This window comes from Oncorhynchus gorbuscha, linkage group LG18, assembly GCF_021184085.1.
Source record: "Oncorhynchus gorbuscha isolate QuinsamMale2020 ecotype Even-year linkage group LG18, OgorEven_v1.0, whole genome shotgun sequence".
Taxonomy (NCBI): Eukaryota; Metazoa; Chordata; class Actinopteri; order Salmoniformes; family Salmonidae; genus Oncorhynchus; species Oncorhynchus gorbuscha.
Window position 1 is genome coordinate 13,593,350 of NC_060190.1, and position 15,410 is coordinate 13,608,759.

A 15,410-nucleotide genomic window follows, 5' to 3' on the forward strand; every position below is an offset into this window, starting at 1 on the left:
GACTGCTGACTGGAACCGTGGCAGAGAAAGAGGAAGATTATGTACTGTTTCATAGAAGATCATGAGAAACCAATTCAGCTAATGAAAAGGTTATGCCAGAATATCCCCAAAAAACAAGCCGTGCAGAGTCATGGTAGAGGTTTTCCTACTGGAAACGGCTTGAAACTGATCATGTCATTTTAATACATTTAGTGACACATAACATGTCATAATTAAGGTATACTTAACTGCATTTGATTTAAATGAGAAGCGTGGGCTCAATTACAGGTGAATAATTTATTTATTCAACCCTCCCCAACCCTGTTACATGTCCCTCAAGGCTTACTTAATATCAAGAATCTTCTGCATAGGAAAACTACAGTCTAATGCACAAAGACAAACAGCATTTTCAGAAAATTAATCAAAACCCTTTTGTGGAGATATTTAAATGGCTGTTGGTTATACCCTGGATCTGGTGACAGTCAAGCTTGCTAGTGTCCCCTTGTGGCTATATTTGTACCCACAGGCCATCCAGTCAGTAGAACTCTGCAGGCCTCAGAAAATTAGCCAAAAAACACTTTGCTGGATTTTCGTTGTAGTCTTTCATACAAAACATGCAAGACTTTTATCAAAATGTGTTTATTTTCTCTTTTGTACAACCTTTGATGTCACCTCCTCCGACCTTTATAATAAATAAGAATGGCATATACAATTTCTACATATGTCTTCGAACAACACTGCCCCCCTAGTTCTCCCATCACAAAAACAGTCATCATGACAAAGAAAATCCTACATCAGGAAGACGATAAAGCATTGGGGTTGGTGAGTGGATATGCAACAACGATACTGGTTAAGAAATGAAAGTCATTGAACCAACAGTATTCTGGTAATTTGTATGAAAGTTCGGTATTGACACAAATACATAAACACACAGAATTCTGTGAATTAAAAATGGTTGGCACATTGTCGCTTAAAGCACAGTTAGTCTGGTCTGTTTTTGTTTTAACTTGGTTCATATTTAACAAAACACAAAGCCTACTGTACCCAATAAAATCACAATTAGTTTGCCCAAAAAATGTAATGGTCCTTTTATTTTACAGTGCAAAGATGGCAAAAGCTAGAGCTGAGGTTAAGGGGTACTGTAATGTATTTTAGAAGGGTATAACAAAATAATAAAACAAAATACAAACAAACGGTAAAAACACATCAGACAAAGTAATGTTTTTTTCCACGGGGTTGGGGGTACATTTTCATCTCATTTCAATTTGAATGAATTCAAATCAGGAAGTTAACTGAAATTCCAATTCTATTCCATTTTCCTGCTTTTCAATGAGAAACATTTTTGAATTATAATTTCAGTTTACTTTCTGAATTGACTGAAATGAAATGGAATTGACCCCAACCCTGATCTTCCGTGGCGCGTTAGCTAGTTCCTCCACTAGTCTCTGAATAGTTTGGCCCCTTGTGGCCCCTCAGTTCAGGGACCCGTTGGGTCTCCGACTCACATCTTAATCCTCATTTGGCCCTTTCATGCCGGAATCTTTTGCCGATATCGGTGACGCCACCATAGGAAGAATGCACTGTGACGACTCGCAGTAGCCGTTGAGGCCAGGACGACCAGGAGGCCCTGGAACGCCGGGAATACCGGGAACGCCGCGTGGCCCTCTCTCGCCGTCGCGGCCGTCTGTGCCATAGGCGGCTCTACCATGATCACCTGTGGATAGAGTGGTCGGTTGAGATATGTACATGAATGTGGAACTGCTAAATAGCTAGCTAACCATGTTATAGCTGAGCATATAGAGACATGGCGCATATTGGGTTAGCACAGTGGTTATGACTGTAGCCTTCATTTTTATGTTGTGGGCATGTAGCCTTATAATACTCTTGTGACTGGTATCTTTACCTGGTAGACCGGGTGCTCCAGGTTCTCCTTTAACCCCTCTTGCTGTGGGTCCTCTGTCTCCTCTGTCGCCCGTGTCACCTATGCAGAACGTATACATTATCATCAATGTGACGGAGATCTTTGTGGGCTATACTCAGCCTTGTCTCAGGATGGTATGTTAGTGGTTGAAGATATCCCTCTAGTGGTGTGGGGGCTGTGCTTTGGCAAAGTGGGTGGGGTTATATCCTTCCTGTTTGGTCCTGCCCGGTGGTGTCCTCGGATGGGGCCACAGTGTCTCCTGTCCCCTCCTGTCTCAGCCTCCAGTATTTATGCTGCAGTAGTTTGTGTCGGGGGGCTAGGGTCAGTTTGTTATATCTGGAGTACTTCTCCTGTCCTATTCGGTGTCCTGTGTGAATCTAAGTGTGCATTCTCTAATTCTCTCCTTCTTTATTTCTCTCTCTCGGAGGACCTGAGCCCTAGGACCGTGCCCCAGGACTACCTGACATGATGACTCCTTGCTGTCCCCGGTCCACCTGACTGTGCTGCTGCTCCAGTTTCAACTGTTCTGCCTTGTTATTATTCGACCATGCTGGTCATTTATGAACATTTGAACATCTTGGCCATGTTCTGTTATAATCTCCACCCGGCACAGCCAGAAGAGGACTGGCCACCCCACATAGCTTGGTTCCTCTCTAGGTTTCTTCCTGGATTTTGGCCTTTCTAGGGAGTTTTTCCTAGCCACCGTGCTTCTACACCTGCATTGCTTGCTGTTTGGGGTCTTAGGCTGGGTTTTTGTACAGCACTTTGAGATATCAGCTGATGTACGAAGGGCTATATAAATAAATTTGATTTGAATTCAAGTAAAGTTTAGCAATGCAGGATGGCTGTAGTGAACTTCACTTGTGATGGCACAAACAATCCTAGTTATTCAAATGAAGATCACTTATACTACTGCTACCAGCTTGCTTCAGCCAACTTGTCATTGGCTTAACAAACAAGGCCATAATATTACATTTAGGACATATTTCCACCATCTTTAGAGACTCAGAACCTCACCTTTGAGTCCTTTGCGACCCAGTAGCCCTGGAGGTCCCTTGAGACCTGGCAGTCCTCTGGCCCCGTCCAGTCCTGGGTAGCCGTTCTCTCCGGAGGGGCCTGCAGGACCAGGGGGGGCCAGGGGGACCTGGCAGTCCAGAGATGCCTGCTTCAGGCCTCCTCAGGCTGGCTGCTAGCTGGGCTAGCTGCTCTGTGGCACAGGAAGGGAAAAGGATGGGGGGGGGGGGGGGTCAGTTCAATGAAACCTATGGACCTGCCTTATCAAATGTGATGGGTTCAGTAATGGTCAATATCAAATGGATAAGAGTGTGATATGAAAATGATCACGACTTACCTTGCATTACCCTCATGCAAACTTGTGTGATGTGTGTATCGCTTGGTTTTTTCCCCTGGGAAAACAGGTGGTTGTTGAGAGAATTGTGGTGTTATCTGGTAACTAATGCTATTCATAGCTAGCTACACAGGCTTTTTTTCGTGGAATGTCTTAGCCCATGGAAATACTTAAAGAGATTCACTGGTAAACTCTTTAGCCAGTAGTTCTGAATGTCGCGCTCATGAGTCAAAAGTGGTCCACGAAAATTGTCTACTGTGTCACATATAGTAGACACCAAAGTTTGGGAGAATGTCTTTAACACAGGGCAAAGTCATCATGTGAATTCCGCTGTCTCCTCCAGTCTACTCTATATGAGTGCAGTGCTAAGAAACAGCTCTTTTTGACTCCTGCTCTGTTTCAGGCCCTCAGATCTGGTTAATTGTTAAAGTGCCTACCGCTGGCCCCTGTGTCCCTGGCAGTCCTGGCACCCCTCTGTCTCCCTGCATGCCACGTGGTCCAGGTTGGCCCGGCTTGCCCTCTGGGCCTGGTATGCCCCGGCCGCCCTCCGGCCCTTTGTTTCCAGTCTCTCCTGGTCTGCCCGTCTGAAAACAGCGACAGAGCGCGACACAATGGCATTCAGCTTTCATTCAAAACAAAAGGTAAAATTGGATTACACAGACTGCACCATTGGGAGGATAGACAATGCTGTCTGTCTAGGTCTAGGATCATGTGTTTCAGGCATGTAGTCCTACAGTGTGCAAGGCTTTCTTTTGGCATGGCGCAAACACTGTGAAGTGATTCAGTAATGAGAAATGATGATGCTCACTAGTACGTGACCTCTAGTATTAGTATTAAGTTGTGGCATCTAATCATGACGAGTCCCACATGATTTTGGGACGAACAGGTACCACATTATGTGTACTGGACATAATTGGCCTAGTCTATGTCAACAGAGAACTGTAGCAGTAAGCAATGCTATCAACTGGACTCACCGATCCTTTCTCTCCTGGCTCCCCTTCGTCACCCTATAGTAAAACAGAATCAGTACTCTTTTACTTAAAAAAAAAATGTTGGGCACAGCAACGTTTTTTCTTTATGTATTTACTCACAAAGTCCCCTCTGTCTCCCGCTGTGCCCTCTGAACCCGCTTCTCCCTAAATCAATGAGTAGAAATGTCTTTGTTAGAGAAAACACGTCTTACAGGATCATTAACACGTGTCCATCCCAAGTAGGCCTTGTTGGGGCCTTCTGTACTCTTCTGGTAGCTCCTAAGTGCTTGGTGTTACTCATTTGAATTCACTCCATTCATCTTCTTGCATCATTTGATGGCTACATAGAATATGCTCACCTCCCTTATGCAGGAATGGACTATTCGGTCGGTTGAGATGGTATTGATAAAACTTACTTGTTCTCCTTGAGCACCGGTCAAACCGACTGCACCCTGGAGAGATAGGAATAGGACAATTATATTTTGCTTTTACACATGTATTTCTGCTTCTGCTTTTGTGGTACCTTTTATATTCCTTACCCTGTCTCCATTCTGTCCAACCAGGCCGGCAGGGCCAGGCAAACCAAGAAGCCCGAGATCCCCTTTACCTCCCTGTAAAAAAAAATAAATATATATAGACACACACTTAAAAAACTCAAACACAGTGGATTGCCTGTGCAACGTTCCAACCTCCCCCTTGCCTTCAGCTGACTACATTTGCACAACAAGCAAAAAATGTAGCTGGAAAAAAACGTGTCTAAATGGGTGAGCTGGAAAAGGTATTGGGGACACACTCCATGAGATGTTTTGGAAGTGTGGGTACTGATTGTGTGGCATACCCTCGTCTGACTGGTTTAAGGAATTCCTGAGAAACAGAGGGTTCTTTCAGGCCTTTTCAGCTTATTTTCCTGGCCTGAATCCTCCTCTTGCCCATGGACCAGTGTAACAGGACTCCATTCATAGCCCCTCATCGGCGGATTACAGTATTACTGCAGTCTGGAGGCTTATAAAGGGCTGCCACTCTCAATATGAGAGAGCATACGGCTCCACTTGCTTGGAGTGGGTTTGCGCTTAGTCACTGGTATTCAGCTTGGTTGAGCTGAAGGGTTACTATGGTAACAATGCCAATGTTAAATTGTATATGTATGGAATGATAGCAGATAACAGCAATATACACTGAGGGTACAAAACATTAAGAACACCTTCCTACTATTGAGTTGCACCCCCTGTTTTGCCTTAAGTGGATTTAACAAAGAACATCAAGGGATCATAGCTTCCACCTGGATTCACTTGGTCAGTCTATGTCATGGAAAGAGAAGGTGTTTCTAATGTTTTGTACACTCAGTGCATTGTTTATACTGATGTTATGTCATATATAAATAGCAAAAGACTTGGTATGGATGGGGGCGGCTTGTGTTATTTGCACAGTGGTGTCGTAGTTCCAGGAAAAGTAGGGCAGGAAAGGCATTGTCATGAAAATAGGAAAGTAAGCATAAATAATTACATATACAATTATTTCAACATAATTGGAATGGCCACCCTAGTAAATGTTGAGAGACCAGCATCAACTTTGTTCTTGCCACACAGCACATGATCCTAGAAAAGGTCATTTATTTCATAGTCTTTGTTTTCTTCTTCCTCCTCTTTCACACCGTCTTCATCATGTTCTTGTCTTCCTCTTCGTTCCCCATCACAGTAGCATCATAATTCATCACATTGCAAACCACAAAATCCTGTTCTGTATTCCGAATTGAACTGGCTTCACTCCGATATTTCCTTGTCTGCATCTTACCTTACCAATCCTTGCATTTTCTCACAACAAAGTCAGATGACTGGAGCACCACAGGGTTCTGTGCTTGGTCACTTGGTCATCACTTCCCATGGCTTTTCCCATCATTCTTGTGCAGAAGATGCTCAACTCCCTCTATTCTTCCACCTATTTACTACCCAGGTTACAGATTTCACCAGCATCTTAGCCTAGTTCATTTGTATGTTTCAAGTTCATTGGTCAGTTGTATGGATGTTTCCGAGAAACTGTCAAATGCTTTATTCATTGTGGTTCAGGATACATCTAGTGGGCTTGTTTTGGGGCTATGAGTATGTCAGTTATAATGGTATGTTGGGCTGTTGACTTACCCTGGGTCCTGGTGCCCCTGCAGGTCCGTCTGGTCCACGCACTCCTCTTTCACCCTACAGCAAAATAGGAGAAGAAGAATAGGAAGTAATAGAGAAGAAATTGTGGCGCAGGTGCAGATTTATTATAGTCTTGTAGTCCAAGACCTTCCCAAATGAATCACATGAAGTTCTGAGCTTGTTGAACAATGCTGACAGAATAATAGAGCAAAGGTTGTGCGTGGCAATAGAGTTCAAATGCTTTGTGCTGATCTTGCTTATTCTATTGTTCCGTTATTTAGCTCACACCATTTATCCCTAATTCCCTAACCCTAAAATCACGAGGTTCCAGATCATTTATTCAAACTGCTGAAGTTCATACGAGACCTTGAAAAGAGTAATCCAACTTGATAGTGTTTTAACATGGATGGCTTTCTCACAGTGAATCACATATACTATAGAACATACTCACTGGTCCACCTCTTGCTCCGACAGGTCCTACTTCTCCCTGCTCGCCACGTTCCCCCTGTAAACAAAGCAAGTCACCCTGAGATCTCTCATGCTACTGGTGCAAGTATGAAAGGGATAATATGTATACTGTATCAAAGTATTTTATTTCATCACTGTCATTTAATATGATATAATTTTCATCAATAGACTTTCTCTTGACTTACTGATTTCCCAGGAGACCCCATTAGTCCTACAGAACCTGGGTCGCCAGAGTTACCCTAGTAACAAAGAGAGGAAAACATAAGATTCCCCATAATAGAGATTCATATACTGTATGGTCAATAACTGGTTTAATTCATACATTTAAAACATTCCCCTACCATTTCGCCACTTTGTCCTTTTGGACCATAAGCGCCTGGCAAACCCTATGGCGAGAATCACATCAAAACAAATGAACAACCAAATAAACCCAAACAAATACGCATGTAAAATGGATATGATGAATCAGAGATGCTAGGGGTCAGAGGTCACACTTACAGGAAGTCCTTGGAGCCCAGTATCACCTGGACTGCCAACTTTCCCAGTAATACCCTTAACATGATAGAGAAAAAACAACAGCTTGTCAATCTGACTTGTTTCCTGTGTGTACATCCTCATTTAGCCTATGTCTTTGAACAGCAGTTTGAGCCGTACCTTAGATGCTGGCAACCCGGGAATTCCTTCACGTCCATCAGGCCCAGCTAGACCCTGTCCATGAGAGAAAGAACAGGGGAGTTGGGCGTTAACAAAGAAGATTAGCTTCATGGCATGTGTATTGAGTCAGCTGTATGTCCATGAACATAAGCTCATGCTGTGTGTAATGTCATAGATGTCATAGATGAGATGTTAGTCGATAATAAATCAGATTTAGTAAGGCTGTGGTGTGTACAATACTTACAGGCTCCCCTTTCCCCCCTGGAAGGCCCCTTATTCCTTGTGGACCTCGGGCCCCCTGCAAAACAACACACAGTGAGTGCACCTGTATGAATTGGCGGCAGGTTTTTGCTTTTGAAAGTGAATGACCATGTGCTCTGTTGTTCTACAGTGATAATATAACAGTAATAATAATAATGATGATATAACAGTGATAATATATTTGTATGATGGTGTGATGTTTTAGTACTTACTTGACCACCGTTTGGTCCAGTCTCGCCCACTACTCCTCTTTGGCCCACGTCACCCTAAAAAAGAAAAACTAATTTCTTAAACCAAAATAGTAGAATATAGGTTGAGATGTTACTGTAATGTGCGTGGTGGCAAAGAGGTCATGGTGAAAAAGAGGTGAACGTCACGGTGTTAAAAACAAGACAGGCACTTACTGAGCCACCCTGAATTCCCTGGGGACCAAGGTCTCCAAACGTTCCACGTGGTCCCTGTTATCAAAGACATTTCAGATGTCAAATATATGTTTTTTTTAATGCATTTACTAGTGTGCTCAAACATAAGTTGTGGGATGTTGAGGTTTGGCAGTGCTGAAACAGGCCAAGCTGAAGTCATTTTTACAGCAATATTGCACCCGCTGAGGATGGCAGTAATATACAGTACATCGCTCATCTTTGGCATTCACCCTATGCTGTCAAACAATGTGTGACCTCATGACCCTTACCCTGTCACCTTTGAGGCCCATTATGCCTGTTATTCCCCTGGGCCCCCCTTGGCCCTAAAATCATTCAGCAGAGAGAGAATAGTGTGTGAGAGAGAGAGAGAGAGAGAGAGAGGAAGAAGCCAATTTCAATCAAAAAATACATGTATCATAGCCACATTGTGAATGACACATTCATATTGATACAGATGTGAGAGAAATATTAAAATATTTTACTGGTAGCCCTTGAGCTCCCATCTCGCCCTCTCCTGCCTGGTCTCCTTCTTCTCCCTGTAGAAAACATCAAACCAATGTCACAATCATTATTATTGACCTTATTGTAGTTGTTGATAATTTATCTGGGTAAAAAGAGGGAGACGTTACCTTGTGTCCTTGCTTTCCAGGCTCACCAGACTCTCCTTTTACCCCTTTGTGGCCCTAAAGAGAAACCATATAATGTTACTGCTATATGCAAGCCAGTTTCACTGACAAGATACAGCATCAACATCTATAGTATATTAGTATCAATGAGAAACCATAGTATCGTATGAGTATTTGTTATGTAGTCACCTTCATGCCTGGGAGGCCAGAATATCCGTTAAGACCAGAAGGACAGGCATTGGGACACTGAAAAACACAAGTAAAGCCTATTTGAGGTCATCTAAGAGCCCTGCCACAGGGGGGCTCTGCTGAAAAGTTCCCCATCATCAGCAACAGGGTACACATGCATAGCTGTGGTGCCCTTAAAGGAAACTTGTGAACTCCTTACCAGGTCTTCCCCCTTATACACGCCAGGAAGACCCTGGGGAGAAAAACACCATTTTATTTACATTTCTGTCTTTGAAGTAATTGTCGGCAAAACGGGCTGTTTGTCTTACAGGCTGGTTGTTGCAGTGCACTTAAAAATGTACAGGATGCTGTAAATTGTCTGTCTTCCCTTTGATACTTTTCATGGCACACAGAACTATGCAGCTATGACATCACATGGGTTGTCCTACTGTACTAAGGATGACAACACTAATATGGAACTAATTCATCATGAGAATAAACATATTTACCCTGGGCCCTGCAGGTCCGGGAAGCCCAACTGGCCCATTCCTGCCCTGTGATCCCTGTAAATCATAATAATAATATGTTTACCGGTGAATGAATGCAATAATTTAACAAGTAGAAGTCAATATCTCCATTTTAACTGCAATATAATAAGACATTGAAACAGTTGGAAGCCCTGTGTACCTAGCCATCATTTTCTAAATGTTAAAAAGGCAGTACTCACCGGGGTACCGACTTTGCCAAGCTCGCCCACCAACCCTTGTGCACCAGCTGCTCCCTGTCAGTGAAACAAAAAGGACATGACACAGTGCTAATGTACTGAATTCTCTTCTATTTAAATACATTCTTGCTTATTCAGGTGTGGGAAAAATGGGGAAGTACTCACATCAGTCCCATCAGGTCCCTCGCCCTGCGGTAAACAAAAGAGAATTCAAATGAAATCAAATTTTGCGCCGAATACAACCGGTGTAGACCTTAGAGTGAAATGCTTACTTACAAGCCCTTAACCAACAATGCAGTTTTAAGAAAAAATGTATAAAATAAAAATATAACAAATAATTAAGGAGCAACAATAAAATAACAGTAGTGAGGCTATATACAGGGGGTTCCAGTACACAGTCAATGTGGAGGCTATATACAGGGGGTTCCAGTACACAGTCAATGTGGAGGCTATATACAGGGGGTTCCAGTACACAGTCAATGTGGAGGGTATATACAGGGGGTTCCAGTACACAGTCAATGTGGAGGCTATATACAGGGGGTTCCAGTACACAGTCAATGTGGAGGCTATATACAGGGGGTTCCTGTACACAGTCAATGTGGAGGCTATATACAGGGGGTTCCAGTACACAGTCAATGTGGAGGCTATATACAGGGGGTTCCAGTACACAGTCAATGTGGAGGCTATATACAGGGCGTTCCAGTACACAGTCAATGTGGAGGGTATATACAGGGGGTTCCAGTACACAGTCAATGTGGAGGCTATATACAGGGGGTTCCAGTACACAGTCAATGTGGAGGCTATATACAGGGGGTTCCAGTACACAGTCAATGTGGAGGCTATATACAGGGGGTTCCAGTACACAGTCAATGTGGAGGCTATATACAGGGGGTTCCAGTACACAGTCAATGTGGAGGGTATATACAGGGGGTTCCAGTACACAGTCAATGTGGAGGCTATATACAGGGGGTTCCAGTACACAGTCAATGTGGAGGCTATATACAGGGGGTTCCTGTACACAGTCAATGTGGAGGCTATATACAGGGGTTCCAGTACACAGTCAATGTGGAGGCTATATACAGGGGGTTCCAGTACACAGTCAATGTGGAGGCTATATACAGGGCGTTCCAGTACACAGTCAATGTGGAGGGTATATACAGGGGGTTCCAGTACACAGTCAATGTGGAGGCTATATACAGGGGGTTCCAGTACACAGTCAATGTGCGGGGGCACCGGTTTGTCGAGGTCATTGAGGTAATATGTTCATGTAGATAGAGGTAAAGTAACTATGCATTGTTAATAAACAGAGAGTAGCAGCAGTGTAAAAATGGGGGGGGGGGGGGGGGGTGCAAATAGTCTGGGTAGCCATTTGATTAGCTGTTCAAGAGTGTTATGGCTCGGGGGTAGAAGCTGTTAAGAAGCCTTTTTGACCTAGACTTGGAGCTCCGGTACCGCTTGCTGTGTGGTAGCAGATCAAGCGATACCGGAGCGCCAAGTCTAGGTCAAATAGGCTTCTTTAACAGCTTCTACTCCCATTCATGGAGAGGCTTGAAGGTGTAAAATTGAGGTAAAGTTGCAGTTTTCTGTATTAACAAGTTAATCAATGCAGTAACAAGGGTACAGTAATAAAATGTACAGTTTTAAACAATGCAGTTTTTTAAAAATCAGTCCTTATAGTATATCATACCCTTAAGTAGATAGTATCCTTATAAGTGTCATATCCTAGGTGGGTGTATTTATGTCATATATGATTTCAGGTCAACCAATGGGTGTCGGTGTACAATACTTATAATTCCGTAAATACCAGCATACAACTGTGAAAAATCCACTGGTAATTACTAGTGGGAAACTCATCTATCATCCCCGTGCTCCAAGTTTTTCACTTGCACCTCTCTGCTGTCATTTGTCAAGAAAAAAGACAGCAAGCATGGCGGCATCTTCAGCAGTTGCTGTTTATGGTAAGAAAAAATGCAAATTGTTGACAGAAAATGTATTATGTTCATCTTCCTTTTAATTTAGAAAGTGAACGCAGCTCTTGATATACTTGTTATGGGCAGAAAAGAGCAAAACAATCACAAGCCTTCTAATGAGCCCCATGTTCGATGGTATTTCCCAAAACGTGAATGCACCCAACTCGTATTTATAAATCCACAACTACACAACTCGTATTTATAAATCCATATCCCTACTACATCCCTATTATTCATACATTATATTAATACGTTTAGTTAACCATGCTTACTTACAATCTCCCCGACTTCCCCAGCCTCTCCGGGTTCACCCTGATAGAGAAGCACACAAGATGGTTGGTGATGACAATAACATGGCAGCGAAACAATCTCAACCTTTCATTGCTTTGGAGCGTACTGATATTTTCTCATTCATAGTCTTCAGACCAGCCTCCACACACTGAGTACTGAGAGTGTATATGCATTATATTTCAGCAATATAGATATTAGACAGATAGGAAGGTTATGGATACATTTGATTTCAAATAAAGAAAATTTACTTTTATTCCAGGAGGCCCATCTGGGCCGAGATCCCCAACAGGTCCAGTGGCACCCTATAGATATAACAAAGCTTCTATCAACCACACAGAAATATGAATGTCCATGAGTAGACAATATAAAACTTCAATACGTGTCTTATGCCCTCCAGTTAAAGAACTAATTGCATGCTCTGTTACCCATTCTTAGTGTGATATTCTATATTATTTTATTCTTTACAAGCATTCAATGGGACTCCTGGGAAATGATAAAAGGACATGATTATGAATATATTCATTAGAAATAATAGGCAATCCATCCATTCCTCCATTCCGGAAATGAATTGATTTGAAATAGAACTGTTCCAACACTGAGCTGCTGACACAGTACTCTCTGAGATCACCATTAGTAACAGGGTTGCCTTACTTCAAGGCAATATTACTGTAAATCTGATTTCCTTAATTAAATTTGTGTTTGATAAACACAAAGGAAGGTTTGTAATCCAAATCTATAATCTATAAACAAGATTTCGACAAATTATGGAAGGCATCTCAATTGAGACAACTCGAGTGGGTTCAATCCCCGGGACCACCCATACGTAGAATGTATGCACACATGACTGTAAGTCGCTTTGGATAAAAGCGTCTGCTAAATGGCATATATTATTATTATTATATTATTATTCTTATATTCCACGTTTGTATCTTGACGATAATACATTACAAAGTATGTGACCAATGCTCTAACTAAACAATGTACTAACTAAACCATTGCATATTTTCATCATTGACATTTCATGGATTACATGTTTCCTGTACAGTAATTTAGCAATTATAAGACTAAAATGGGATGTCTTCTCTCACACTGTTTAGCCCCTCCCCTCTTCCACCACCTACATAAACCATAGGTCACTTAATTAGTCCAACTAGTCCTCCGCCAAGCTTGAATCAATGGATTGAAAAGAGAAGACGCTCTGAACTATCCTCTCAAGATCAAGGAACTACTAATACTCTCTAATTAGTCAATAGCTTTGGTAGACAGCAATCAACAGAAATCCGGAATCATTCAAATCAGAACTCCAGTTATGGACAGAGAAACAGGAAGAATGGATGATAGTTGACTACTTGAAGTCAGTGTTATCAAGGTATTTGCTGTTCCTAAAAATATGATCACTATTCACTAAACAAAGGAGAATAGGGAGCTACCCAGCCCAAACTAGTGCATTACCTCAACATACCTGGACACTACCAACTCTGCCAGACACAGAGCAGTCAGCAGTTCATCTGATAAGCCATTCTATATTCAGCATTATTGCCCAAATGGACAGCACACACACTGTGGCCCTTCTGTTCCACCTTTCCCAGCATACAGTTCTTTCCTGTCTTCCCAGTTCTTTCCTGTCAGCCACTTACACAAAAAGACCTCTGTTTCTCTGTTTCAGTCAGGAAACTATTTGAAGCATTCTCCTCTCTCCCCTAAATACCCAGGTTGATGTATCCCACTGAGCCCCCCCCCCCCCAAACTTTTTGCTCAGGAGCCAATATAAACGACTCACACAGCAGTAGTACCACAGATTTTCAGTCCCTTGAGTTTCAGAAGTTACAGATGTTCAATAGACTCAGTGGAGTCTTATCTGATTTTGTACTAAGGTTTCCTGCTTGGGGAATATGAATAATAAACTGGTTGTAAATGTGTGTATTCTGTGTAACTTACGTCTGCCCCTGGTAGGCCGGCTGTTCCAGGAGTTCCTGGTTTGCCATCTTCCCCATCAGGACCCTGGGAACAGAGTGACCATTTCAATACCATGCTAAAATGTATTAACCATTTATTGGTAGGTTATGGCAAAGGAAATAATAGTCCACTCACAGGGCCGCCTTCTATGAAGTTATCATCCCCTCTGTCTCCCTGAAATGAAAGAGAAAAAAGGAATGTTTATTTAATATCAATGTAAAACTCCACTATAGGTTGAAAATGACAGAATAACACAATTAATGTTGGTCTGTACCAGGTGTGGTGCTGAACAACATATAAGTCTAAAGCGTGAAATGACACAAATAAACAATAAAATATTAAATCAAAAGATATCTCACATCAATGCCGTCGACTCCAGGCACGCCTGCTATACCAGGGGGTCCTGCGGGGCCTCTGGTACCGACCGGGCCCCTCTGTAGATAAATAAACAAAATCATTTAAAGAGCCTCTACTGAAATGTATCTCCAAATCATGGCTGATGGCAGTGCTTTGGTCCCCTCACACAAAGAGCTCCATTGTGTGAAATTAGTCGTTTTGTGGGCAGAAAGGTCAAGAAAAGAAAACCACAAGCCTTTATCCACTATACAAGGGACCACTCTATGTAATTACATATGTTGAGAATATTTTTGTTGCGATTCCAACCTACACATGCAGCTGTTATGTTACTTGCCCTACACACACCTCTAAATCATGCAGCTATTCACAAAAGAAAGAAATAGTCCACTAATCAATAGGCATATTATGGTAGGTCTAATGTATTTGTAAACTATACGGTTCAACGAATCTGTAAATGCATAGAAGGTGTGTTTCAAAACATTTGGGAGTCTGAGCATCCCATCCCAGCATATCCCATCCATGGGAAATTCTATCCCAATAACACAGGACAATATAATCTCAAGAAAAGCAGTCATACATGCCTATCATACAAACCAGGTATACGTTGTGGCTGGCCAACAAATCGGTGTGAACCATTGGAGAAGAAAATAACCGTAATTTGTGATTTACCTGAGCGGAGCAAATAAGGACTATTTGCAATAAAATCACGCACAATGACTCCCGATATATCCTGGCGCGAGCCATTGTCTTCCCAAAGACACGGAAGACGCAAAACGTGCCTTTTACCGGATTAGTTGCGATTTACGGACCACCTGTCAATATTCCCCAACTGAACCTCACAGTAGACTGAAAGGTACCATGTACTATTAAAATTAATGTTTATTCATGATGGACTGGAGAGCTGGTAAGTGGTTGGAGGATAGAGATGGATGGTGCGCGCAAGGGGAGGGTTTCTCTGTGAGACAGTGGGTGGGATTTGGAATGTTCTCTCAATATGTATAAATACCTGTAACTTTCGCTGACTTGTAGTTTGTGAACTAAACGCTTATATTCCAACAGTTTGTTACAAATTGTATTATTTCTTTTTAAATAAAAAAATCCAACCATTTCCCAAATAGCATAGGACAAAACCTAGCCTACTTCGGTACAGGTATAACATACA

At 42.4% G+C, this 15,410-nt stretch overlaps 1 pseudogene; it reads right to left on the minus strand.

Moving 5' to 3' along the window:
* Positions 1-269: 269 nt before the first annotated feature.
* On the minus strand, positions 270-15,167 carry LOC124002391 (annotated as a pseudogene).
* Positions 15,168-15,410: the final 243 nt, after the last annotated feature.